Source organism: Physeter macrocephalus, chromosome 10 (assembly GCF_002837175.3).
Source record: "Physeter macrocephalus isolate SW-GA chromosome 10, ASM283717v5, whole genome shotgun sequence".
Classification (NCBI taxonomy): Eukaryota; Metazoa; Chordata; class Mammalia; order Artiodactyla; family Physeteridae; genus Physeter; species Physeter macrocephalus.
In genome coordinates, this window is record NC_041223.1 from 40,096,545 (window position 1) to 40,121,704 (window position 25,160).

The window sequence follows — 25,160 nt, forward strand, 5'->3', positions numbered from 1 at the left end:
AAGAAAGAAAGAAGATAAAATAAAGTAGGATAAAATAAAGTTATTAAAATAAAAAATAATTATAAAGAAGAAAAATTTTATAAAAACAAACAAACAAAAAAAACCGGTTCGGTCAGAACCCTAGGACAAATGGTGAAGGCAAAGCTATACAGACAAAATCTCACACAGCAGCACACACATACACACTCACAAAAAGAGAAAAAGGGGAAAATCATAATGTATCTTGCTCCCAATGTCCACCACCTCAACTTGGGATGATTCGCTTTGTATTCAGGTATTCCACAGATGCAGGGCACTTCAAGCTGATTGTGGAGCTTTAATTCGCTGCTCCTGAGGCTGCTGGGAGAGACCTACCTCCCCCTCTTTTGTTCGCACAGCTCCTGGTGTTCAGCTTTGGACTTGGCCCCGCCTCTGCGCGTAGGTCGTCCGAGGGCGTCTGCTCTTCGCTCAGACAGGACGGGGTTAAAGGAGCAGCTGATTCGGGGGCTCTGGCTCACTCAGGCCGGGGGGAGGGAGGGGCACGGATGCGGGGCGAGCCCGCGGCGGCAGAGGCCAGCGTGACGTTGCACCAGCCTGAGGCGCCCCGTGCGTTCTCCCGGGGAAGCTGTCCCTGGATCCCGGGACACCAGCAGTGGCGGGCTGCACAGGGTCCCGGGAGGGGAGGTGTGGAGAGTGACCTGTGCTCGCACACAGGCTTCTTGGTGGCGGCAGCAGCAACCCCAGTGTCCCATGCCCGTCCCTGGTGTCCGCGCCGACAGCCGCGGCTCGTGCCCGTTTCTGGAGCTCCTTTAAGCGGCGCACTTAAACCCCTCTCCTCTCGCACCGGGAAACAAAGAGGCAAGAAAAATTTTCTTGTCTCTTCGCCAGCTCCGTGCCCCTTTCTGGAGCTCCTTTAAGCGGCGCGCTTAATCCCCTCTCCTCGCGCCCCAGGAAACAAAGAGGGAAGGAAAGGTCTCTTGCCTCTTCGGCAGCTCCAGACTTTTTCCCGGACTCCCTCCCTGCCAGCCGTGGCGCACTAGCCCCTTCAGGCTGTGTTCACACAGCCAACCCCAGCCCTCTCCCTGCGATCCGACCTACGAAGCCCGAGCCTCAGCTCCCAGCCCCCGCCCGCCCCGGCGGGTGAGCAGACAAGCCTCTCGGGCTGGCGAGTGCTGGTCGGCACCGATCCTCTGCGGGAATCTCTCCGCTTTGCCCTCCGCACCCCTGTTGCTGCGCTCTCCTCCGTGGTTCTGAAGCTTCCCCCCTCCGCCACCCGCAGTCTCTGACCGCGAAGGGGCTTCTAGTGTGTGGAAACCTTTCCTCCTTCACAGCACCCTCCCACTGGTGCAGGTCCCGTCCCTATTCTTTTGTCTCTGTTTATTCTTTTTTCTTTTGCCCTACTCAGGTATGTGGGGTGTTTCTTTGCCTTTTGGAAGGTCTGAGGTCTTCTGCCAGCGTTCAGTGGGTGTTCTATAGGAGCAGTTCCACGTGTAGATGTATTTCTGATGTATTTGTGGGGAGGAAGGTGATCTCCGCGTCTTACTCTTCCGCCATCTTCTCTCCGCCCTCCGGGATGTGTTATTTAAACTGATAAACATTTACAGTGATCTTTGCTACTGAATACAGATACAACACAGCCTCTGTAAGTATTATCTTGTGGTTTAAAAATTCAAAATGCACTTGTAGAAATGTAAAATGATAAACTTTATAGACTATGATGACTTCTTTTTTACCTTTCTTGTCGCATTTTTTATCAGATTACAAATATAGAATTAGTCTTTAGTCTTTACTCCAATTTGGCTAGGGTAACTTGCTAAAGCCTGTAAGAATCAGGCTTACAGAAATCTCCCAATTTTTTAAACCATGAATTAACCAGCTAAAATGCTTCAACCAAATAAGCAGGTATGCTTTAATAATAGAATCCTCTCTAGTGGTGTTGCTGATAGGTAAAAATAAATATGATTTTTTTCCACTTCACTGTCAAAAATGTGCTGACAACTAGGAAAATGGTTTATTTTATAAATAAATGTTTTCAACATAGACATAATTGAAAAACAATATACAGGGCATGGTAAAATTAGCTATACAGTTGATGAATATCAAAAGTTTTCAACTCATGTGCATAGTTGAAATAATTTATTTTATTTTAATTTTTTGTTATGTTATATAATAAAAATGTACAACTGAATATATAATACTGGTTCTCAACTTTGGCCACACATTAGAGTCACTTGGGGTACTTTGAAAAAAGAACTGGCCTACGAACATCAGAATCTTGGAATGAAGTGGGGCATCCACAATCTTAAGGGCTCCCAAAGATATTCCAGTGCTCAACCAGGTTTGAGAATCACTGGAATAAAATACTTTGGCTTCACCTACTATGCTGACTTATGGGAATGTAGATAACACCTCCATATATATATATATATATATATATATAATATACAAATTTACATACACACCTAGAGATAAGATAATGAAGTACCATTCCTTACCTTTTCATATGTGACTTTTACTCTCATAACAATAGAATTTATTATGAAAAGGCTAACATTTAAGGAGCTAAATGTCAGTGACTGTTATTAGTGCTCTTAATGAATTTTTAAATTTAAATCTCAAAATACCCTTACAGAATAGGTATTTTCTCCACTTTAATAAGGAAGAAACTGAGGCACAGAGATGCCAAGTTACTTGTCCAATGTCATACCACTGATAAGCTGTAGAGCCAGAAGTTGAAGATAAGTCTTCTCAATTCAGATTCTCAGCAGTTAATCATTTTACCACGTGGCATTTAACAGTAATTTGTATGTTACTAATTAAGTGGTTATAAGAGGAAAAAATTAATTAGATGATGATTAAGACCACTGTGAAAATATAGATAAGGTCATAAGAGATCTTTGTTGCTGTTTATATATTACTTGGTACAAGAACGCTAATTTACTAAAATTATTTTAAGTTTTAAATACTTGTTTTTTTAAAATTAAATCCATCTGGGTTTAAAAGATCAAGTCCAACTAATAAGAAATCTCAGAGATCATCTGGAAGGTTTTAATGAACAGGGTGCTTTCTCATGTATTCTTTTTTGGGAATATAGGCTGATACGTTGAATCTGTTTAAAATAGGGACTCTGTGATTTCAGAAAAATTTTTGACTCTTTAGGATAAAGTTTCATGAAGACTGTAGATGGCAGCAACTTTCTGTAATTGGGTATTTGCTGTTCATAAGCACTTTTGGCTGGAGAGCTGGCTGAAATTAGTTGTAGGACTATGACCTGTGGTGGCTATGTACTGAGGTACACAAGTGAAGGTGTATTCTCTGTTTGGCTTTCCGAAAGCAATTTTCTGTTATTGGTTTTGAAAAGCTATCCCATACTCTTTATTTGAATAAGGATTGAAACACATTTGACTGGATCTGAAGGAAAAGCTGAAGCAAAGGCAGGTCATTCTCAACAAAAGTAATTTCAGGGAGCATTCTGTTATCATTCTTTGATATTGCATTTAGGCAGTTACATACTGTTTCTAAATACAGTGACTTGCATGATTTCTGTGGAATTCCAAAAGCAACGATCCAGTAAATTTACTAACAGTTTCAGTAAATTTGCTTCACGGATCCCGCATCTGATGATTGCCTTCTGCTCTTGGCATTTTCTACCTAATATACCATGTAACATGGTTCAAATCCAGAGTCTTATTTTGTCAAATCATTCACTGGAGAGTCTAGTGAAGGCTTTGACTGTGTATTAAACAAAACGAAGTCACTGATGGTTTGGGTTGCATTGCTTTTGCAGGCTTTATTAGAGCTGTCAAGGAAAATAAGTCGTTCGTGTCCCAGTTGCCCTTCAGACAAATGTACTTAAATATCTTGGATGCTCCTTATTTTTACGTTAAATTATATAGGAGTGTTAAGATCGCTATAACTGAGATAACTCCTTGTGATCAATACCTCTCTTTGGATTGATTAACTGGTATTGATGAGAAAGGATAGTCCCATTAATATGTTTTAATAGAATTAGAACATTAGCTCTCCAGCCCTGCAAAACATTTGGAACTTTTCCAGCACTGTTTGAGTTTAAAGAAACAGAGAAATGTTTTGTGGATCTGACCCTCCATGGGTTGCCTTCTGTCAGATAAGTTTTGGCATAACTGTATTACCCAGGCTGGTTTCTGGCTTCTCTTTTGTTTTTGTTTTTGGCAGTGGGCCAGAATCCAAATAAATATTTTTGGAAGCAGGACACCTTGTTCAAAAGTTCACAAGTCCAAGTAAATATTCCTGTTTACTAAGACAAAATGAGAGATGAGATGAGCAAAAAACACTTGTTTATGGGAGCTTATTTTCTTTATGTAATTGGTCCCGAAGGGAAGATGAAAGCTAATGGGCTCCAGGGATTTGCCCCTTAATTAGTTTTACACTGTCATGGCTACAATGAACATAAAGCGATGCATAATTTATATAACAGAATGCCTTTACAATTCTGACATGTAAGGGCAAGAGAAACATGAAGAAATTTCTTTATATACATCTCTAGGGATATGATTAGCACCACAGAATCATTTTATAGTGAGATGCTTAATGGAACAACTTTATTCTGTGACAGAACTGTCACCCAACCATTTGTTTAATTGTTTAAAATAAAAGAGACTATCAAGGCAGTCAGTTTCTATCATTTATAGAAGTATTTAATGAACCAGAGAAAAATATCTATTTCTCTATCCTTACTAGCATTATGTTCAGTAACACAGCTGAAATAGTATTAGGGGTCCAAATGAATTTTTTAGTGCCATGAATCAAATTTACTGAAGGCCATTTCTTTTTCTTTCTCTTTAAAAATTCATTGATGTAGAGTTGACTTATATTATTATTAGTGTCAGGTGTATAACATAATGATTCAATATTTTATAGGTTATTCTACAAAGTTATTATAAAATACTATTTTCTCTGTGCGGTATACTATATCCTTATGACTTATTTATTTTGTAATTGGCAGTTTGTACCTCTTAATCCCTTCACCTATTTCACCCCTCCCCCGACCCCACTGTTTTGTGGTAACCACTAGTTTGTTCTCTATATCTGTGAGTCTGTTTCTGTCCTGTTCTCTTTGTTTGTTTGTTTTGATTTTTAGATTCCACACATAAGTGAAAACATACAGTATTTGTCTTTCTCTGTCTGACTTATTTTACTAAGCATAATAACCTCCAGGTCTGTCCATGTTGTCACAAACAGAAAGATTTCATTCTCTTTTATGACTGAGTAATATTCCATTGTATATATATACACCACTTCTTTATTTATTCATCTGTTGATGGGCAGTTAGGTTGCTTCCATATCTTGACTACTGTAAATAATGCTGCTATGAACATAGGGGTACATCTATCTTTTCTAATTAGTGTTTTTGTTTTCTTTGAATAAATACTCAGGAGTGGAATTGCTGAGTCATATGGCAGTTCTAGTTTTAATTTTTTGAGGAACCTCCATACAGTTTTCCATAATGGCTGTAGCAATTTACATTCCCACTAAGTGTATAAGAGTTCCCTTTTTTTTTTTCTTTTTCCTTTTTGCTGTTCTGATTGGACGCTTTCCAATATTCTGCCTTCCAGTTTGCTTATGCATTCTTCTGTATCACCTAATCTGCTGTTAATTTCTTCAAGTGTACATTTTATTTCAGTTACTGTAGTCTTCAGCTCTGATTTGCTCTTTTTATATTTTCTAATTCTTCATTGAAGTTCTCACCATGTTCCTCTATTCTTTTCCCAAGTTCAGTGAGTATTTTTATGACAATTGTTTTGAACTCTTTGTCAGGTAAATTACTTATCTCCATTTCATTTGTATATTTTCCTGGGTTTTATTCCTCTGTCATCTCATTTTGTTTTACTTTGTTTGTCTATATGAAGTTAGGTGAAACAGTTACCTATCCCAGTCTTGAAGGTGTATCTCTGTGTGTGAGCATTCCTATGCAGTCTGCATGTGCCCCATGACTTTGGTTGGGGAGCTGGATCTTAAGTGAGCTGGGCCAGAGCTTCTCCTTTGGCGTGCTGGTAATCACTGCTTTGGTGGGGTATGAGGCTGGAGCTGGAGGGGCTGGAGCCACAGCCCAGTGCAAGCTATGGCTTCTCCCATAGTGCAGTAGCAGTCACTGCCTTGGCAGGTAGTGGGGCTGGAGCCGGAGAAACAGGAGCTGCAGCCCCGTATGGTCTTCAGGGTGTTCTGGGGAAGACTTGGCAGGTCAGCCAGAGCACCAGGCACTTTTCATTCAATCTACTGTCTCTGTGCTGGAACCCAGAGGGAGCCACTCTCTGCACATGCTCTTTAAGAGTGGAGTCTCAGTTTCCTGTAGTCCTCTGCTAAGCCCCACTGGTTTTCAAGACCAGGCAAGGGGGCTCGTCTTCCCAGTTCCAGACCCTCGGACCAAGGTGCCCAATGTGGGGCTGGAACCCCTTGCTTCTTAGGGTGGATTGCCAAGCTTGTGATATGCCCCTCCTCCTCTGGGTCAGCTGCTGTCGGCGTGGGGAGGGATTCCTGTGGATCCTGACGAGATTGTTTCTCTTCCCCTCCTACCAGTCTCAGTTGTATCCTTGGTTGTAGAAAGCCTTTCTACTAGTCCTCAGGCCATTCTCAGAGAGAGCTGTTCTATATGTAGTGTAGTTTTGGTGTGTTTGGGGAGGACGTGAGCTCAGGGTCTTCCTACTCTGCCATCTTGATCTTGCCTCCTCCTCTAAAGGCCATTTCTTAGAGCCATAAGGGATTATTTCTAATTTCAACGAAATATCAGAAACTTGAAATTCATGAACTAATTCTTTCATTCAATAAACATTTGAGTGGCTACTTTATGCAGCAAAGTACTAGAATAAGAGAAAAAGGTACCCACCGCTATGGAATTTAGGTTCTCCCAGGGGAGAGGGAGATTAAATAACTAATTTCACAAAGTAATTAAAAAATTATGACTGTGTTTTTTATGTTGAAAGAGAAGTATGGTGTATCATTAAAATATACAAAAGAAGGATCTAACATAATCTGGGGTTTCAAAAAAAGAGTCCTTTAGAGTTTATTTTTAATTCTTTATCTAAAATAAAATAAGATTTGGACACATACATAGTTCACCTGTTTCCACTGGTGAATGAAAGTTTTACTTTTACATAGAACGGCTATAGGACAACTCAAAGAGAAAAATATTCAAGAATTAGGAAAAAGAAGCTGGCATATTCTGTTAGCAAAAACATGGATATGTTGTTTCTATGAGTTCTTATTAACAAATCTCTCACACAGGCGGGATGGTTATATATTTGAAAGGGAGAAGATAATTTGTTTTTTAGAAATGAATTTAACTTCCATTTAAATAAATTAGATTTGATTTTTAAGTTACTTTGTGAGATGATTCTTACAAGTGGATTAAGTTTTTCTGAAAATGAACAGGCTGAAAATTAAGAAAATATTTCCTAAAAAAAATCATGTTGGATTTGAATGACTATAAATTTGTGGAAAAACAAATCTGGAAAATATGTGATGTTCAGCCCTGTGTGTAGGTTTGTCCAACTCTTGTGAAAATGAGATGAGACTCATAAAGCATGAACACTTTATCCCATAGCCCAAGGGATTAAAAAAAAGCTATTCACACTTTTTAGATTGAATTCTAATAACTTCTAAAATATAAGGGATTGGTTACCAGTAATAGAATTTGATTTTAATAATAGAATAGTTTTTTAAAGCTCAAAATTTGCTGGATATGTTTGAAAGCGAGAAGGAGGGAAAGAGGCTGTCAAAAACAAATTTAGTGGGGAAAAAAAAAATATTGAAAGGAGAAGCACAAAATGACAAAATTCAATTCCTGAAGATACAGATGAATGAACTGTCCTTTTGATGCCAGAAATTGTTCTTTCGCTCTTTAAGTATACGTAAAAATGTCCTGACTATGTTTTAGACATGCTACTTTTTAGTAAACATTTCTGTTTTCATCTACTCAATCCTGGATGTGTTCTCAAGTCTTGTCAGCTAAATCAACAGATGTCTTTTCTCATCCGTCTTATCAAAGATTTTAATGATGTGTATTATTTTTTTATCCAGAATTTTGTTGTTTTGTTTCCATAAAATATAAAACTCTATCATTTGTTCTGAAGCTTATATTAGCCTAGGTAAATTAATCTAAAACTATTCAAATCTCTCTTAAATTGAACGTGAGTTTAAAAATATGGCAGAACTGATCCCAATCATTTTCTTTCTTTTTTTTTTTTCAGAAGTTATCCTACTGTTGGTTACTTAAGAATTTTCTTAATTTTATTTTGTATTTAGTTCCTAGAAATCTCTTCTTCAAAGAGATCTTCAAAGAAATCACTTGCTATCCTGTTGCTGTATGATTTATACAGATGCTTGCTATCCTGTTGCTGTATGATTTATACAGATGCTTGCTTAAAATGGCCAAATTTGAGGATGTTTTGTGCACATAAATAGTGATGTATATCAAGATTTCTTGATATTTAACACTTGTCTTCTGTATTCAAACATAGTGCTACTGATGGTGTTTAATGAACTAGACTTATTTGTTTAGTGAAGAAAATAATCAAGGAAAGATTTACTGTCTTTGAACCCACAAAACATTTTTTTACTATTATTATGCAAAGGAGAGTGACCATCTGTTCTCTATCTCCATTGAAGCCAGAAAATGAGGAAATAAATTGCAGTATGAGGTAGTTAGGTTAGAATAATTGAGGAATTTCCTGACAGGGTTGTTAACACTAAAATGAATCAGGAAGAGAGGTTGTGAAATTTTCTTAGATTCTTCCCTGCCCCACCCCCCTTAATATGCTAGTTTGGTCTTGTAATCTAATAGACTTCTCCAGATTTAGTTGTCTTTACCTATGATTTCACAAATGTGTTTCTTTCAAGTTTAACATCAGAGGGAGGACCAGGAAAAACTAACAATAATCAAATAATAGCTGAGATTTGTTGAGTTTTTATTATGTAGAAAGCTCTGTGCAAAGAACTTTGCATGCTCTCTCCCATTTGAATACAGTAACAAATCAGGTAGTTAGTTCAGTCTACGTGGATTCTGTGTAGAGCTCTTAGGTTGATGCTGGCTACCACACACCAAAAAACTAATTACTGGCAGTCGATTTGTATATCTCTTAAACTTACTATAAGGATTGAAGAGTCACTCTACTATAACTGTAGTAATTCACATATTTTGTGAGGGACAGAAATGTAGCATGAGAGATGACTTGGTTAGGTCACTTTGGATATGTTAGTATGGCACTGAGAGCCTGACTATTAATTTCATGGAGCTGTATCAGGGAACTTGTTATTTCCAATGGTCCATGTTATCTCTGAATAATTCAGTGAGCTGAAGATTATTGTTTTTCCTTTCAAAAGGCAGAATGCGCTTCTGCAAAAGAATGAAACCAAGTGGCTCTCAACAGTCATAATGTAGAAAAGAAACCTATGTTTTCAATGGCTCTAGACATTTGAAGCCCAAATGCTAATATCCATCTCATTGCCATCTCTTCCTCTTCTGAAACAAACCCTTCTCTTTAGGTTTTCATAATGGATAAGTCTTAGATCTTTCCTGAGTTTGTCAGTCCCATGTGATGAAGCTTATTTTTGTGTTTGTTCTTTGTGTTCTTTTGATTGTAAACTTTAGCAGCAGGGATGGGCCTTGATTTTACAACCTTGTATGCATGCAGTGACTTCATTGATGGGAGATGTAGTAAGTCCAGCTGAAGGAAATAATTATGATGGAAACATGTAAGTTGACAGTTTGCTTGAATCACCTGAGCTGATGAAAGGAAAGAACATTTTCCTCTTTTGATAAGGCTTCCCAAATGGACTCACTTTCTTTAGCTATGCTTGCACTACTATTGCTCTTTCCATGAGTTCTAGTCTAAGTTTCATGAATATTAGGAGTTCCCAAGAGTGGGAGCAGTGAACAAGAAGTCCACAGCTCTGAGTTCTAATCGAGGCTTGCTATTTGAGTCACCAAGATTAAACTGACACAGGTTTCAAAACTGAAACAGATTTTCTTTGTGGCTTTTAGGTTGTTTTAAACAACTTTTAAAATAATTTTTTCAGAAGAGCAATGATCAAAAACAGTACAGAGGTATCTATAAGGCCAAATATTTCTTAGATAATTCACAGATAATTTAAATTAAACACCTTTAAAAAAGTGAGTGAATAAGTCACCAAGTTTTGTCATTGCCCTCTTGTCTTCATTTAAATTTTTCTTTTCTTTTTTCTTCTTTTTAGAATTGTTGATAGTACTCTGTCATTCCCATCCACGTGGACAAGTGGCCTTTAAATTTTGGGGCTTACAGGAGGGCAGTATAATACAGTGTACATTTGTTTGGGCTCTATAGTTAAATACTCCTGGCTATTAGCAGTGTGAATTTGGGCAAGATCATAAGCTCCTTTTGCTTGACTGGGAAAATAGGGATAATAACCATAACACAGGAAATTGTGAGAATTCAATGAGATAATTCAGATAAGATCATTAACATAGTCCTGTCCCACGAGCTTGTGCTCCATGAATGTTATTTCTCCTCCTCCTCCTCTTCTTCTGCACTTTCTCCTCCTTCCAAGGCTTCTTTGAGTTCTAGAACCCTTTGAGAAGCTAATGAGAGCTATGACTCCAGCAAATGAACATATGTCTACATATTTTAGATAACTTAATAAAAATTACTCAAATTATTGATTCACAGTGTAGATTATATGGTAGAAAACTTTATACTCTATATATTGAAAGCCTTTTATTTTGATTAAAATAATGGTAAAATGAAGACTATAATTATTTAGCTGCATTTCATTTTATCTATAATTCTGTTTTATGGATATTTTTATTTTTTAAATTAATTTTGTACTAAACTTTTTGTTTTGAAATAAATTTAATTTAAAGAAAAGTTGTAAAGATAGTACAGAGAGCACCCATATCTTCAATATTTGGCTTTTCCTATTATTACTATGTTATCTAAATAAGCTAAGAAACCAAAATTGGTACATGTATTAACTAAACTCCAGATTTGATTCAGCTTTAACTTGTCTTCCATGAATGCTTTTTTTCTATTCCAGGATTCAGTCTTGGGATAGAAGTTGTTTATAACCATCATGTCTCTATAGTCTTTTCTAGTTTGTGAATTCTTTCCTTATTCTTCACTATCTTCACATTTTTGAGAAATATTGGTTGGAGATTTTGTAGAATGTTCCTCAATTTGGGTTTGTCTGATATTTTCTCATAATTAAACTAAGGAAATTGAGGCTTAAAGAGGTCAAGTAACTTGACCATACCAGTAGGAGCTGGATCTGGAACTTAAAATAAGTTTTCTTCATCCCAAAGTATATGATTTTTCCACTATATATGAATTACACATATAAAAATATACTTTAAAAATTCTGTCATAATATCAAAATGTCTGAGAGTAAGGGGTTTTAATAATTATTTTAATAATCTCATTAAATTTTTTCTATAATAGTTTAAGATTAATAGCTATTTCACTTGGATACAGTAATACAAAAGTGATTTTGTGGTCACAGTATTCCCAGATCCAAGTATATTCTGAATATTATTACATTTCCAAAATTCTCCAGGTGGATAAAAATTCATTATGTTAAGAAGCATTTAGCTGAAGGTGCTGCTGAAAGCAGTCTCACTTCATTTTCCTCAGAGTGCACACTTGCTGCTAATTTTGTTTTTGCATTGAAAGTAAGCATCAAAAAAAAAAAAAAAAAAGTTTGACAGGTACAGGGGAAAGTCAAATCAGAGTCTTGTGAATATTGTTTGCGAGATGTTAATTTTTAGGCATCCAGTCCTAATTCTCAAAGATACTTAAAATATTATTAAAAGTCATTGAGTATGGAAAAATCCATAAATTCCTGCAAAACCTTGTAAAATAAATTTCCTGGTAGCTGAACAGAGTTGAATTAGAACGAAATATGCAGGTGAAAAGTCCATTCCCTGTATCGATTTGGATAACCCTCACTAACTGAATATGAACTAGTATAACTGGTCACTTCTCTATTTCTGTGTTTCTTCTAGATGGTTTTAAGTAGACTGACATTATAAGCTCGCAATAAAGTTTGCTACTCAGAAGACAAGTGATTTGAGGTACAAGGGAAAGGTGACTGTTTCATACATTTGATGGGAAGTTATGACAGAAGTAAAACAAATCAAAATAACTGAGTAGACACTGAAGTGACATCTGTAGAAATCTTAAAAAGTAGACTAGCGTCTCAGTAGTTTAGTATGGCCCTGATTATCAGTACATCTGGGATTCAAAAAGAGGGACTACCAGGCAAAAGTTTAAAGAAGGTGAGGGACTTCCCTGGCGGTCCAGTGGTTAAGACTTCGCCTTCAAATGCAGGGGGTACCGGTTCCATCCCTGGTTGGGGAGCTAAGATCCCACATGCCTCGTGGCCAAAAAACCAAAACATAAAACAGAAGTAATACTGTAACAAATTCAATAAAGACTTTAAAAACGGTCCACAACAACAACAACAAATCTTCAAAAAAACTCTTTAAAAAAAAAGAATAAAGTAGTTGGCATTTTTTTCCATCCTTCCTTATCACCTGTATCGCAGTTTTTCCTTCACTAGAATCACTTTCTGTTATTTATCTAGGTCACTCTTGCCAAGTGGAAAAGATATAGTTTTAAAACCTTGGTGTATATTCCTTAGAGTCTATATTTTTAAAGCCAAACCCTTAATAAGAACTGGATCAATGATATGTTTTCATACACAGTGGCATCTGGATAGGAAACATTTTCAGCAATTAGACCTTTAAATCATTCAAAATTTATCCATTTCTAAGGTCAGCCTGGGATTGATAGTTTTAAAATTATCTACTTTAGCTACAAGAAACAAGCACAATTTATTTATCCAATCATATCTGTCAAACACTTACTATGTATGAGTCAGGCATGAACTCATAGTGATCAACATCAGACAGAGGTCCCTGCTCTCATGAAGCATATATTCTTCGGAGGCTGCAATAATAAGACATATATACACAAGTAAATTTTGTCAAATGGTGATAAGTGGAAAGAATTAAAAATAGGAAAGTAAATTGTGCATATATAAAGTGATGGGATTGTAAACTTTTCTTCCCTAAGCAATAGGATGGAACATACATGATCAGAGTGAAGGGATATTAGTATATACATAATTATTCATATGTATTTAGATTATTTTTCCCAGGCAGAACATACAACTGACTTGAAAATTATCTTTTAATTCTGCATTCCATTTATGCTCAAAATGGCACATGGAGTTCTGCAAATTCAATAGAAATTAGAGTCTGTTTCTGGAAGAGTGACAAATGTGTGGGCACTTATCCTAGGATTCAGTAAGTTTTTCTTGGAGACTTTGCTATTAGGGCAGAAATCAAAGAGTCCTATAACCTTCACTGATTTATTCAACAAATATTTATTGGGCTTCCTTTATGTGCTGGGCACTGGATATACATGTTGTCAAGCATGGAGCAGAAAGCGCTCTTGGTGTCACAGAACTTAGGACCTGTAAGAAATATAGATAATAAATCATTTCAACAGTTAAGAGTCTCAAGAAAGGTGAAGTAAAGGGTGCAATGAGAATACACCACAAGGATATGACATGGACACCAGTGGTCATTTAAAGACTTCTTGGGGAAGTGAAATTAACACTGAGACTGCAGGAGGAGTAGAAGCGAGCTAGGAAAGTGTTGGAGGGATTCTGGAAGATGGAGAAGGTGGGATAATTGAGAGGAGGCAGAGATCAGCATTTCAAAGTTCTGTAGGCAAGAGACACTATGGTGAGTATGGGGAGCAGAAAGGTTGGGAAAGCAGGAAAAACCAGTGATGGAAATGTAGGCAGCCCTGATTCTCTCACACTTTATAGTCCACGTTAGGATTTTGTTTAACCTTATCCAAAGGAGCTGGGAAGTTAAGCAAATGTCTTAATAGGGTAGAAAGGGGACACAATGAAAAAAAGTTAATTTACAGAGCAAAAAAGTGGATAGAATTGGGCATGATTGGGAGAAAGGGGATCAGTTATGAGGATATTGCAGTAATATGGGTGAGAAATCCTGTTAAGTTGGATGAGGATTGTGGCAGTGGTGGAAATAGAGGGAGAAGAAAAACAGGAGATCGGTGATAGTTTAGATATCAGTTATGCTCAAAACATCTCACTTTGGCCATGGTCTGGGAGACAGATTAAAAATCAAAAGCATTACTGGGTATTAAAGAAGGAGGATGTTTCTTAGCAAACAGGTATCTGAACACTTTAAGGCAGGTAGGCAAAGAATTTAACAGCTATTGCCACAAGTTCTGTATATATTTATACTGGCTCCAAATGAGCTCAAACAACCTCATAAGCATTATCAAATTAACACCAGAACATCAATTTGAATGAAGTAAACTGCCAATAGTATTGTTTGATGCCTGTCTATTCTCGACTTTTGAGAGGAGATGCTGATTGTTGGCCCCTTGACATCACAGGAATTAAGTAAGTTTTATAGGCTTGGTAAGACCTTAGCTGCATCTTAAGTCCCAGTCCACTAGTGGGTGTGAGCAGGCATGCACTTGGTTGTGGGTTTGTGGAAGATGGCTTAACTTAGAAACAGTCGAGAACAAATTGAAGAGTTTCTGAACAGCAGTATCATGCCTCTTATAACGCGTAAAATCAGAATTTCTGGTGCTCTTTTGCCACCTTTTGCCAAAAATTTGATTTGGAATCAGCTGTGTGATTGACAACAGCTGTCTACTTTACTGAAGAGATATGACAACTTCTTTTCTGGGTAGCGCTGTACCCATCTTTGCAGGAATGGTTTGCAGGCAAGTGAATATGGGAATAGCATTCTCGTGAAAACAAGCTCTACCACAAATGGGGAGAGCTACAAATCTCATTAAAAAGACATGGAAGCAACCTAAATGTACATCGATGGAGGAATGGAAAAAGAAGATATGGTGCATATATACAATGGAATATTACTCAGCCATAAAAAAGAACAAAATAATGCCATTTGCAGCGACATGGGTGGACCTAGAGATTGTCATACTGAGTGAAGTAAGTCAGACAGAGAAAGAGAAGTACCATATGATATCACTTATATGTGGAATCTAAAAAAATGGTACAAATGAACCTATTTACAAAACAGAAATAGAGTCACAGATGTAGAAAACAAACTTATGGTTACCAAGGGGGAAGGGAGAGGGGAGGGATAAATTGGGAGACTGGGACTGACATATACACACTACTACATATAAAATAGATAACTATTGATAATAAGAACCTACTGTATAGCACAGGGAACTCTACTCAGTACTCTGTAATGACCTATATGGAAATAGAATCTAAAAAAGGATGGATATATGTATATATATAACCGATTCACTTTGTTGAACAGCAGAAACTAACACAACGTTGTAAATCAATACTCTAATAAAAGTTAATTTTTAAAAAAGCCAGTGAAAATCAGGCTATAGACCAAAAATGACTTAGGCATGTCAATAAAATAAATGGAATAAGTTTTGCTTTTCTTCCTTTGGCCTGGGGATCTATATTCTTAAAGCTGTAAGGTATGATCTCTTGGCTTAGTGATTTGAGAAGCAGTGACAGAAGTGAAGAGTTTGCCTCTGAGAGGTAAAAATGTTTTTGAGATATGAGGACAGGACACTAAAAGAATTATGGTCTGAATAAAATTTTGTTTAAAGCAGGTGAAATGTAAAAATAATTTACAACATTATTCTATAGCATACAACTTGAGATTTTACTGACCATTCATTCTGAATGTTTGCTCTTATAGACTTTCTTGACTTTGCCCTGATTACTTTCTCACAAAGTCAGCAAACCTGTAAAGCATTGCAGAGTTGTTTATCTTATGCAGGTACATGGCTCAGTGAGCTCTTCGTTTAGGCCACTGCAAGCATATTGCTATTTTTCATACTTTTGGGGGAAATACACTGAAGGTTTTGTCCCTATTATTCTACTTGAGCAATTTCATACATATTGTTAATGATGGACTGACAATAGCTAGATCTGACTTACATAGCAGTGGGTTGAAAAAATTATGCAGTAGTTTTGACAGATGTCAGAATGCACCTGACCCAAAATACTGCCGCCCTGCTGACTCTCATGCTTCTAACCCGACTGATATATGTTTAGTTTGTAATATTTATACTGTCCCTAATTACCATATTGTAATACTTATTTTAAATGGTTAGAATACAACTTTCCCTGAGAAGACATTGCACATTCGATATCAACCCATTAGTAATGATTAATTTATCTGATTACCTATTATCACTTGTTGTTACAAACTTCAGGTTAGGTCATGAGAAAAAATGTTAATTTTGGTTTGGCAGAGAAGAATAGAAGTATTAGAAACTAGAGTTGGCATGATCTCACGATGGGGTTGTGGGAGGTGTTGAATTGGGCAGTGAGGGAGCAGTGTGCCAGCACTTGTTTGGTGGAGTTCTAACAAACTGTGAGTTGGACAAAAATTACGGACTAAGGTAGGGGGTGTTATTGTAGTATAGTTAGTTAAAGGCACTGTCTTTGGAATCCAACAAATCTGGGATAGCATCCTAGCTCTCTCACTTAGTAAATGTGTGGCCTTGGGAAAGTCACTTAACCTCTCAAAGCTTTGATCTAGAATTATTTTTATACACTTTGCACAGAAATCCCTAAATATGCTCTAAGACTAGATAATTTAAGTGACAATTCATAAAAATGTTTAGCCATAGTTTTCAGAGATCTTTGTCTCCCAGAGACAGAATCATGGCCTTTTAGAAGTAAGTACCTTATTGCTATCTATCATTCCTGAGAGCTACTGAAATCCATATTTAGGGTGACCACATAATGCCTCTCAAATCAGGACACCTTGGAAAGTGAGAGGAGGCACTTAAAACAACTAATATATAATAATTGATCTAGAAGAGGTATAAATTGGAATTCCCTCAGTTAAACTATTTCAATCTAATGATGTTGAATGTTTGCACATAAGACAGAAAGGTTTAGAGACAAATTGCCTGGGCATCTAATAAAGGCAAAAGATTCTAAAAAGAATAGATGTTTTCTCTTCCCTTTCCTCCTGAACTGTTAGTAAAAACTATATCAGCATAAAACATTTTTGATTGATTCTACTCTATGTAAAATATTGCTATAGTGAATCGTATATCTACGTAAATATTTTAGCAGATATATTTTTCTCTTAACTCGAGTTCATCTGTAATAAGAAATTGAACCAATCAAAACACATTCGTATGGTTACATTTAAATATATCTACACTTTAAAAATAATAAAGCTGATTGACTTTAACTTTCATTCTGTTGGTGAATAACTGACATATTAGTCTGAACATGGAGTCAGTAACAGTGCATTAATATCAGGTTTCTAATTTTTGAACCATTAGACTTATTTGCTTGCTCATGTCTTTATTTCCCTATGAATTAAATAGAATTTATACCATTGACAGTGAAGGACTCTGTAAACATCCTCTGATTATTGATCTTATAGAGGTAAGATGATAATATAAGTATCATTCACATTCTATTCTAATACCTGATTATTTTAGGTGTCTTAAGCGGGTAACTAAAAATACCAATATTAGCATAATTTACTAGTTAATTAATTTAGAATTTGTGTTTTTCCACGAATGATTTAAGAAATAGTATAGGAATATCTGTATTTAAAAAGATAAATGATTTAAAATAAACAAAAGGAAAATAAGATTAGAAAGAAAAGATGACCTCTGGAATGATGTTAGAATATAAAACATAGGTCATGAATTTATATCTGCTTCGTGGAAGGGGTACATAAATATGTCCGTTAGCTTTAGCAGTCGAAAAAAAAGAGCAAAACACTGTGAGGTCCAACAGTGAGAAAGTCCATAGGCAAAAAATAAAACCACTGGTCCCCCAGAGCACATACTCATAGTGAGAGTAGAAAAAAGTTTCTTCCATGAGAAATGTACATAGTATGACTTCCTTCCCATTTCTACAAGATTAGTTATGCTATCATCTAATAATACAAGATAACATTATTTTCCCTTTCTTAAGTTCTTACTTTCTTAAGATTCCAACACTAAAAAAAACTAACCATCTACCTTATTTTTTTTAACCTACTCATTCAAGTAACTTGCTTGTGTACTGTATATGTAACGGTTTGATGTTTTAATTGTATTCTTCCTATATCTGATATGAAAATATGTATGCAGATTGCAATGTGAAGTAAATATTTATGAACTTTCATCAGATTGTTTAACATAAATGCTCATGTGAAGTCACACTGTTTTAAAATGTAGTCCTCAGTTCTTCCCATATAATATCTTTTTTTATTTACAGACCACTCTAGCCTTCTTCCCTGTAGGAGACACTATTTTTCTTATGTCAATAGCCTTAAGATTAAGAAAGCTGGTTCAGGGAGCTGTGTTCTACTGTACATGATATTCTAAGGGGGTTAAACGGAGAGAATTTTGGCCTGCGGATCTTGCATCTGTGAGTATGAAGTAGATTTGTCTGATTTGAGCATCAGGGTTGCCTCTGCTAAAGCAAACTCACCTCTGTGAATGTGAGTATGATGCAAAGTGTATTTTTAATATGCATCTAAAGTGAAGACTAAGCAGTTTTAAAAAATTATACATAACACAAATTGGAGAATGGGCAATCATCTGGCAAATTAAAAATGAAAATAAATGTTGGCGTTTAGGAGCTCCAATAAATATCATCCCTGTCGTCCTCTGGGTTTGGAACTAATTGAAATACAGACTTAGATTCCAATAGATGAAGATTTTAAAAGTAAGAATTTGAGATAGCACTTTGACCTGTGGCCACATTTAAGGCTCCGAAAATGTAATTAAACTATGATCTCTCCCTGGGTCTAGTAAGCTTGCTGGAGAGATTAGCACGTGTCCTGAGTAAAGGATGCTCAAAAAGGAGGATCCAAAACAAATGAGGTTAGATTTGGCTTCATGTAGCAGAAAACTCAAAATAACAGAGGCTCAAAAAAATAAAAGTTTATTTTGCTCTCACGTACAAGAAGTCTGGAGAGCGGCTGTATCAGGGAGTGTGTCGTGGTGCTGTGGTCATTAAGGAGCTGGGGTTCTTTGTTTACTAGCTGTGTTACCCTGGAAAATTACTTCTTACGAGTCTCAGTTTCCTCATATATAAAGTCAGTGTAGTGATGTCTGCATCTCAGAATTATTGTCAATTTTGTTGTTAAAATTAAACAAGGTATAAGGCAACCATCAGAGTAGGTGCAGTGTACACTATTTAACTTTCAGAACTACAGATGAAAGTAAAAAAGTAAGAACTCTCAAGATTAAAAAAAATACATAAAGAAGCAAAGGTGAAACTACAATGACAGAAAGCAGAGCTGTAGTTGTTAGGGAATAAGGATGGTGTGGAGTTGACTCTAAAGGGAGGTGGGAAGTTTTTGGCATGATGGAATTGTTATATGTCTTGATTTTGGTGGTGATTATGTAACTGTAAATGTTCATAAAAACTCACAGAACTCTACACTTAAAAGGGTGAATTTATTGAATGCAAATAACAGTATATTTTTAAAAATGGAAAAACCCCATAAAATTAAAAGCTTGAAGATTCCTTGATTTGTAGGCATATGCTAAAACATACATACATACATTATGCACATAGATATACACTGAATAATTATACACTTTATTGCTTGATCTGCAGATGGACAGGATTAACCTAGAAAAGAGAGTTCTAGATTTTTAGATCTGGAAGAAACCTTATAAGCTGTATAGACTAATCACATTAAAAACTAAGAAATTTGAGGTCTGTCAAGATGACGTGATTGGCAAAGAAGGGGCACAAAGCTGTTTCTTTGATGGCAGAGCAGTATTTAGAATCATGTTTCCTATTAGAGTCCTGTGCATTCTGCTATGTCATAATTTCCTTCTTTAAAAAATTTTTGTAGAGCAGTCATACTTTTTTAAATTAAAAACGTTGTTTTTTCTAAAGTAGAAAAATATTAATACTAATCTTAATTGCTGGATACAGAAATCAAAATATTTAGCACTACTCTGAACTAAAAGCCAGATGAAAAATACAGGGAAATTTGAAGTTATTGTTGAAACTCCTATAAGTCACATGAATACCAGAATAGCTATGTCACTTTAACTGTGTGTGGTTGAATGCCCACATTTTATTAAATCATCTCTGTAGCTTTGGTATAAAAATTCTGGACAAGATGTCAAAAGACTAGGATCCCATCTTAACCTCACCACAAATCTGCTCTCACTTCATGAGTAAATCTTATTCCCTTGAGCTCTTAGTTCCCTTATTTGGTTTGGACTAGATTAGCACTTTTCAAATATTAGGAAACACATTAAAAAAATGAAATCTCAAACGGAACCCTAACGTCTTAAAGATTAAAGAAAACTGCTTCATCTGAAGCAGGGTGGGAGCCTCTGGTCCCTACCACTCAGCCTCCTCCACCAACCGCTCTTCAGGTATACTTTAAGATACAACTCTGGAGTCCTAGGGTGCCAGGAACACAGTTTAAAAACTCCTAGAAAAGAAGTCCTTAAGGTTCTTTTCTCTTTGAAAATACTCTAATTTGTGAGCCCAAAAATGAAAGGAAAGGCATTAGGCATTTGTTTTTCTAGCTGTAAGAAAGATGAAAAATAACAGATACTATGTAAGTCTTTTTCAATACAGTTGTGCGTCATTTCATTGAGACTTTAACATTTACCTTAAAAAAGATTAAAGAACAAAAGAGAATAACTATCTTTTTGTTTGTAGTAAATCCACGTTGTAGAACGTTATCAACAAAGCTTGCATCATGAATATGTGTATACTGGGGCCACAGTAACTTGGACTAACACCTGCAGTAACACTGCTGCTGTAGGTCTTGTATATCCAGCATTAGTCCAATGGGAGAGCTTGGGAGGATCTATCAGGAAATTTGGTGATTACCAGTGAAATAAATACTATTGCCAGATTGTCCTTGGTCATACACATGCAGATTGTGGGTTATAAACAGACACACAAATAAATGTTCTATGATGATAATCAAAAAGGCAGAAATAAGATTCATTACAAGAACATAGTGAAGAAAAACTTCAAACAGCGTTGATGTTATAATAAAATGATTAAAAACAAATATCATGGGGCTAAAGGATAGCAGCCTGGATGCCCCAAGTTTGTATAAACCCAGTGGCTCAGGTATATAGTACAAAATAAGCATGTTTGTCCAAAAAGAGAAGCAATACTGACCCCATAATAGCCTTTGGCTACATACTTGGGCAAAACTATCACCAGCAGCAATGTTTCAACACAGACAAAAGTGTCAATAGTAGAAATGAGATGAAAGGAGTTCTAATTTGAATAATTGTATTTGGGGATACAGATAAGAGGCTGTGACAAGGAAATCCTAAAACACAGTGGCTCAAACAAAGTAGATGTTTAATGTAACTAACTAGAGGGAGGCTGCTGAGTCATTTAGGAACCCGGGTTCTTTCTATATTGTTGCTCTGGTATTCCCTAAAGTTGTCTTCAATTGCTTGGTGGACACTGGCTCACCACTGTTTGCTTTAACTACTGTGAGATATGGAAAGAGAATTAGAGGGCAAGTGATTTTTCCCTTTTAAAGATAGAAGGCTGAAGTTGCCCACATTACTCTTGCTTAATTACCATTAGCAAGAGACAAATCACATGGTCACATGAGGCTGCAAGGAATGCTGGGAACTCTAGTTGGGTGATCATATCTTGAGGAGGAGAAGAGTGTTCCTAAAAGAAAGGATAAGAGAAAGGAAACTAGAGGATAAAGTCTCTACCACTGAATGTAAACCCACTTGTGTAATGAAGTTTCATTTTGCAATGCAGGAAATGCTTTTATGTTAGATTAATGGAATAAATGAGGGGCCTTTGGCTGAGGGAAAATGAAAGACATATGTAAGAGGGAGATAGAATTTTTACTTACTTTGTAGCATGATTGTTATGAGTGGAGAGCAAAGGAGTTCTGATGCTAATATCATCTTGATGCAGAGCCCCTTTGAGTCATGTGTGGAATACAAGTTCCACTTTGATTTGTATTTTCTGGTAGTTTAGGGAGCAACTGGTTAAGTCCTTGCAGAATCTAACAAAAATTTGGTTTTATATTCATCAGACTTCTCTGAGGGAATGATAGTTATGCAAACATATGTCAAATTGTCTGTTCAAATTCTTAAACATTCAACTTCAATCCCTTTTGGAAAGAAGACATGGAATAAATCCAATATGTTGGGGGAAATCTATGCGTTATCAATATTTGACTATAAGAATACCCTCAGTATTATTGACTTTCGGTTAGGAGACTAAAAGCTGTATATCCAACTTGGCACTCACGTAGGGTGCCCCTTAAACAACTTGTTCCAAGCTTCTGACTTAATTTCTTTTGTAGGATAGCTAGTAATATGTATTTAGTCTAGGATAAATTTTGGTAAATTAACTAAACTTAGTAAAATCAGAAGTCCTATACAAGAGTTAAGTATAGTCATTTATATGTGGATTTTAATCACTTTTTAAGGTCATGTTTGCAAACAGCATAAATGCTACAAACTTACTCTCTCACAGTTTCTTTCTCAAATTCCTGAATAGACTCCTACAGAGTTACACTGTTTGTGTTTGAAAGATCATATCCTGACTTCTCCTATGGAAGCTTTGCTGAGTTTAGAAAATTTTTGCAGCTGAGGTGAACCTATAGCTTGCTGGGGAAAATCAACATGAAACAATTGATCACTCATCCAAAAACATGAATTCTAACAGATGGTAACTGCTGAAAAAGTATGCTGGCATCAGATGATAGATATGTAGGGGAAATAATTCTGCAGATACACAATAATTTCTAAAATAAATTTTTTCTTTTTAGGGATCACTTTTTTGGGGGCTTTTTATTAAAAGGAGAACTTTGTTTTCCTAAATGAAAACAAATATTTATTTCTAAAGGGCTAATATCCTGCTATTTTTACCTATATGAAGTTATGTGAGATAACGTGGTATGCTACAAAGGAAATTGCATATGGAATTTCTTCACTTAAAATCAAAGTTCTGTGAGTGAAAGAGTAATAATTAATAACTAAACATCATATATTCGAGGAAAAATTTCTAGTAATTGAATAAAAGAATAATCACAAAAACCCAAATGATCGATAATTTTCCTGCAACTGAATGGTTTTTAAGTGTCCTCCAAAATTTGATCCCAATATTTAGACTAAATCTACAAATTTATATCCTTATTTAGATATTTTTCCCTATAATGCTAATAATGAAAGTCCTTAATTCATGTGATTATGGTAAAGATTAAAGTTCGGTTAACTCTTAAGCACTGTGCCTGCCACATAGTTGCATACTTGATTAGTGATTACTCTTATTATAGATTCATGAATTCCTAGAATGGTTGCTAATCAAGCTGTTTCATAAACCTGAAGTCTAATTTACACTCTGGACTTGAAATCCAGGTAAAAGTAAAAGCAAAGCATTATTTATTATGAAGAGTGCTTTGATTATCTTTGATCTAACATGTTTTAAATTTGCATGGCTTTATAAAACAATGTCAGGTGGACACCCTTAATTTGATTTCATGTGACAAAATTGTATGCAAAAAGAACAATTTTTCCCTAATTATAAAATCCCTTATATAGTTAAAGAAAGAATTTTCCCCTTAAATGAAAAAAGTTCCCTATCAGGTACTTCCCTGGTGGTCCAGTGGTTAAGACCTCATCTTCCAATGCAGGGGGTGCAGGTTCAGCCCCTGGTTGGGGAGCTAAGATCCCACATGCCTGGCAGCCAAAAACCCAAAACCTAAAACAGAAGCAATGTTGTAACAAATTCAATAAAGACTTTAAAAAGTGGTCCACATCAAAAAAAAATCTTCAAAAAAAAGTTCTCTATCATATATATATATATGAACACATATATACATAAAGTATACACAAATATATATAAACAAAAAATATATATACAAAATAGAGAATCCAAAAGGTGTTCTTCCCCAAGGAAGAGAAGTGAAAACTTAAATGATTTCTGCTGGGAATTCCAAGGTTCCTGACTTGAGAATGTGACCTGTTACAACAGTTGCATAATTTGTATTGTAATAGACAGTATCTGGTGAAAATTGACTGTATAAGCTAAAATAGTAGCTTATACAATATTTTTCTAAAAATGTTATATTATGCTAGTGCCTAATCGAGTTTTATCTCTACATTACTATTTTTATTTGTACATTCTCTAGCAGCAGAAAAAGTTGGAAGTTATAAATAAGGAACTAGAACTCTTAAGTCCCAGCAGCTGAGAACAAGGTTTGGTGACATGAAAAAGGTGAAACTGTCATTTTTGGAAGAATGCTTAATCTGCTCTGTGTTGGATGACAATGCATCAATCCCTTCAGAGAATTAATTCACTTTACATTTGTTTTTGCTATTTTTTGTGCACCGAAATTTGACCTTTCTGTGAAGTCAAATATATTGCTCCTTTATGATTTATCTCACTAATTTCAATTTAGAGTGTCCTTCTGATTCAGGGGCTAGTAAAAAGCCACTATTTTCTTCTAGCATTTTATCTTAACATAGTTTTTATCACTTGAAATTTATTTTGGTTTATATGAAAACATGATCTAAAGTGATTTGTAGCCAAAATAGCTAATTGTCTCAGAGCCATTTATTGAAAGTTATTTTCTTTCCTTGTTCATTTGACCTCCTTATATTATGTAATATATTATTAAAATTAATATTAAGTATTCATAGTATTTCTTCTGTTTTATTGATTATTTCTGTCATAGCAACACCAAACTCTTTTAATTATAGTACCTCTATAGTATGTTTTAATATAAGGTAGGGCTGCTTCCATCTTATTACTCTTTAAAGAGAAAATTTAAGTAAAACTCCTGCAGGTACATGTTTACATGGAAAAACTATTGGGAAATTATTTTTATTCAGCATCCTAACACATTCTCCCATCCAGGCTCTCAGCCATGGGCATAGTATAAAGGATCCCTCTTGCTGTGTCCTATTGCTTTAGGGCGTCTCAGAAAGTTCTGCCTCTGAACTGCTTCCTGAGTCTTGCCTGTGCTTTATTTTATACATTTTTCTTTTTAAAAATCAAAATCAGGGCTTCCCTGGTGGTACAGTTGTTGAGAGTCCGCCTGCCGATGCAGGGGACACGGGTTCGTGCCCCTGTCCGGGAGGATCCCACATGCCGTGGAGCGGCTGGGCCCATGAGCCATGGCCGCT

General features: G+C 36.0%; 1 long non-coding RNA gene across 1 annotated transcript in view; it reads right to left on the reverse strand.

The window, feature by feature from the left end:
• Window positions 1-12,904, reverse strand: part of LOC112064635 (uncharacterized) — a 54,954-nt gene extending 42,050 nt beyond the window's left edge. The window contains exon 1 of the long non-coding RNA XR_002891572.2: window positions 12,854-12,904. This is a non-coding gene — a long non-coding RNA (uncharacterized lncRNA). The remainder of the gene's footprint in view (window positions 1-12,853) is intronic.
• Window positions 12,905-25,160: the final 12,256 nt, after the last annotated feature.